The sequence below is a fragment of the Limulus polyphemus genome, unplaced genomic scaffold (genome assembly GCF_000517525.1).
Source record: "Limulus polyphemus unplaced genomic scaffold, Limulus_polyphemus-2.1.2 Scaffold2010, whole genome shotgun sequence".
NCBI classification, from domain to species: Eukaryota; Metazoa; Arthropoda; class Merostomata; order Xiphosura; family Limulidae; genus Limulus; species Limulus polyphemus.
This window is the reverse complement of record NW_013667620.1, coordinates 154,685-159,361: the sequence shown is the minus strand read 5'-3', so window position 1 is coordinate 159,361 and position 4,677 is coordinate 154,685.

Genomic DNA, 4,677 nt, shown 5'->3' with positions numbered 1-4,677 from the left:
ATTTAAAGTTTATAAGTTGAAAATAAAACAGAATCAGTAACTCTTTCTACACGTTGGATGTAGCTGTGATTAAATTTACTGCTAGTACTAGTTAGTAACCAGTAATTGTTCACATTTTTCTTCAATAAAAAACTATTAACCAGTAGCTATTCACATTGTTATACAATAAACAACTGGTAAACGTTAGCTGTACACAATGTTGTACAATAAACAACTAGTAACCAGTAGCTGTTCACATTGTTGTACAATACACAAGTGGTAACCAGTAACTGTCCACATTGTTGTACAATAAACAATTGGTAACCGGTAGCTGTCACATTGTTGTACAATAAACAACTGGTAACCAGTAGCTGTTCACATTGTTGTACTATAGACAACTAATAACCTGTAGCTCTCCACATGGTTGTACAGTACAAAACTAGTAACCAGTAGTTGTTCACATTGTTGTACAATAAACAACTGGTAACCAGTTGATCTCCACATTGTTGTACAATAAACAACTGGTAACCAGCAACTGTCCACGTTGTTGTACAGTACACAACTGATAACCAGTAGCTGTTCACATTGTTGTATAATAAACAACTGATAACTAGTAGTTCTTCACATTGTTGTATAATAAACAACTGGTAACCAGTAGCTGTTGACATTGTTGTACAATAAATAACTAGCAATCAGTAGCTGTTAACATTGTTGTACAATAATCAACTGATAACCAGTAGCTGTCCACATTGTTGTACGATAAACAACTTGTAACCAGTAGCTGTCCACATTGTTGTACAATAAAGAACTTGTAACCAGTAGCTGTCCACATTGTTGTACGATAAAGAACTTGTAACCAGTAGCTGTCCCATTGTTTTATAGTACACAACTAGTAACAGGTGGCTGTTCACATTTTTGTATAGTAAACATTTGGTAACGGGTAGCTGTCCCATTGTTGTACAATACCCAATAATAAACAACTGGTAACGATTAGCTGTTCACATTCTTGTACAATAAACAACTAGTAACCAGTAGCTCTTCAGATTGTTGTACAATACACAACTAGCAACCAGTAGCTGTTGAAATTGTTGTACAATACACAACTAGTAACCAGTAACTGATCACATTGTTGTACAATAAACAACTGGTAGCCAGTAGCTGTCCACGTTGTTGTACAGTACACAACTGGTAACCAGTAGTTGTTCACATTGTTTTACAGTACACAACTAATAACCAGTAGCTGTCCACATTGTTTTACAGTACACAACTAAAACCAGTAGCTGTTCACATTGTTGTACAATACACAACTAGTAACCAGTAGTTGTTCACATTGTTGTACAATAATCAATTGGTAACCAGTCGCTGTTCACATTTTTTGTACTATAAACAACTAGTAACCAGTAGCTGTTCACATTGTTGTACAATACCCAAATAGTAACCAGTAACTGTTTACATTGATGTACAATAAACAACTGGTATTCAGTAGCAGTCAACATTGTTGTAAAATAAACAACTGGTAAGCAGTTGCTCTCCAGATTGTTGTACAATAAACAACTTGTAACCAGTACCTGTTCATATTTTTGTACAATAAACAACTAGTAACCAGAAGCTGTCCACATTGTTTTACAGTACACAATTGGTAACCAGTAGTTGTTCACATTGTTGTATAATAAACAAATGGTAACCAGTAGCTGTTGACATTGTTGTACAATAAACAACTAGTAACCAGTTGCTGTTCACATTGTTGTATAATACACAACTAGTAACCAGAAGCTATCCACATTGTTGTACAGTACACAACTAGTAACCAGTAGCTGTTCACATTGTAATACAATACACAACTAGTAACCAGAAGCTGTTCAAATTGTTGTACAATAAACAACTAGTAACCAGTAGCTGTTCACATTGTTGTACAACACACAACTAGTAACCAGTAGCAGTCCACATTGTTGTACAATAAACAACTGGTAAGCAGTTTCTGTCCACATTGTTGTACAATAAACAACTTGTAACCAGTAGTTGTTTACATTTTTGTATAATAAACAACTGGTAACTAGTATCTTTCTACATTGTTGTACAGTACACAACTGGTAACCACTAGCTGTCCACATTCTTGTACAGTATACAACTGGTAACCAGTCGCTGTTCACATTGTCGTACTATAAACAACTAGTTAGCGGTAATTGTTCACATTGTTGTGTAATTAACAACTGGTAACCAGTAGCTGTTCACATTGTTGTACAATAAACAAATGGTATCCAGTAGCTGTCCACAATATTGTACAAAAACAAATGGTGAGCAGTAGCTTTCCACATTGTTGTACAAAAAACAAATGGTAAGCAGTAACTTTCCACATTGTTGTACAATAAACAACTTTTACCAGTAGCTGTTCACATTTTTGTATAATAAACAACTGGTAGCCAGTAGGTGTCCACATTCTTGTACAGTATACAACTGGTAACCAGTAGCTTTCGACATTGTTGTACACTACACGACTGGTAACCAGTAATTGTTCACATTGTGGTACAATAAACAACTGGTAACCAGTAGCTGTCCTTATTGTTGTACAATAAAGAACTTGTAACCAGTAGCTGTCCACATGGTTTTACAGTATAGAACTTTTTACCAAAGCTGTTCACATTGTTGTATAATAAACAACTGGTAACGATTAGCTGTTCACATTCTTGTGCTATAAAAAACTAGTAACCAGTAGCTGTTCACATTGTTGTACAATACACAACTAGTAACCAGTTGCTGTTCACATTGTTGTAAAATACACAACTAGAAACAGTAGCTGTTCACAATGTTGTACAATAAACAACTGGTGGCCAGTAGCTGTCCACGTTGTTGTACAGTACACAACTGGTAACCAGTAGTTGTTCACATTGTTGTACAATAAACATCTGGTAATCAGTAGCTATCCACATTGTTTTATAGTACACAACTAGTAACCAGTAGCTGTTCACATTGTTGTACAATACACAACTAGTAACCAGAAGCTGTTCAAATTGTTGTACAATAAACAACTAGTAAGTAGTAGCTGTCCATATTGTTGTACAATAAACAACTTGTAACCAGTAGCTGTTCACATGTTTGTACAATAAACAACTGGTAACTAGTAGCTGTCCACATTGTTGTACAGTACACAACTGGTAATCAGTAGCTGTCCACATTCTCGTACAGTATACAACTGGTAACCAGTAGCTGTTGACATTGTTGTACAATAAATAACTCGTAACCAGTAGCTGTTAATATTGTTGTACAATAATCAACTGGTAACAAGTAGCTGTCTACATTATTGTACAATAAACAAGTGGTAAGCAGTTGCTGTCCACATTGTTGTACAATACACAAATAGTAACCAGTAGCTGTTCACATTGTTGTACAATAAACAACTGTTAACCAGTAGCAGTCCACATTGTTGTACAATAAACAACTGGTAACTAGTAGCTGTCCACATTCTTGTACAGTATACAACTGGTAACCAGTAGCTGTTCACATTGTTGTACTATAAACAACTAATAACCAGTAGCTATTCACATTATTGTACAATAAACAGCTGGTAGCCAATAGCTATCCACATTGTTGTACAGTACACATATGTTAACTAGTAGCTGTTCTCATTGTTGTACAATAAACAACTGGTAGCCATTAGCTGTCCACATTGTTGTACAGTACACATCTGGTACCCAGTAGTTGTTCACATTGTTGTACAATAATCAACTGGTAACCAGTAGCAGTCCACATTGTTGTACAATAAACAACTGGTAACTAGTAGCTGTCCATATTCTTGTACAGTATACAACTGGTAACCAGTAGCTGTTCACCTTGTTGTACTATAATCAACTAATAACCAGTAACTGTTTACATTATTGTACAATAAACAGCTAGTAGCCAGTTACTGTCCACATTGTTGTACAGTACACATCTGTTAACCAGTAGTTGTTCACATTGTAGTACAATAAACAACTTGTAACCAGTAGCTGTTCACATTTTTGTTCAATAAACAACTGGTAACTAGTAGCTGTCCACATTATTGTACAGTATACAACTGGTAACCATTAGCTGTTCACATTGTTGTACTATACATAACTCGTAATCAGTAGCTGTTCACATTGTTGTACAATACCCAACTAGTAACTAGTAGCTGTCCACATTGTTGTACACTACACAACTGGTAACCAGTAGCTGTCCACATTCTCATACAGTATACAACTGGTAACCAGTAGATGTTCACATTGTTGTATAATAAACAACTGGTAACCAGTAGCTGTTGACATTGTTGTATAATAAACAACTGGTAACCAGTAGCTGTTGACATTGTTGTACAATACATAACTAGTAACCAGTAGCTGTTAACATTGTTGTACAATAATCAACTGATAAACAGTAGCTGTCCACATTCTTGTACACTATACATCTGGTATCCAGTAGCTGTTCACATTCTTGTACAATAAACAAGTGGTAACTAGTAGCTGTCCACATTGTTGTACACACAACTGGTAACCAGTAGCTGTCCATATTCTTGTACAATATACAACTGGTAACCAGTAGCTGTTCACATTGTTGTACTATAAACAACTAGTAACCAGTAGCTGTCCACATTGTTTTACAGTACACAACTAGTAACCAGTAGCTGTTCACATTGATGTACAATACACAACTAGTAACATTGTTTTACAGTATTGAACTTGTAAC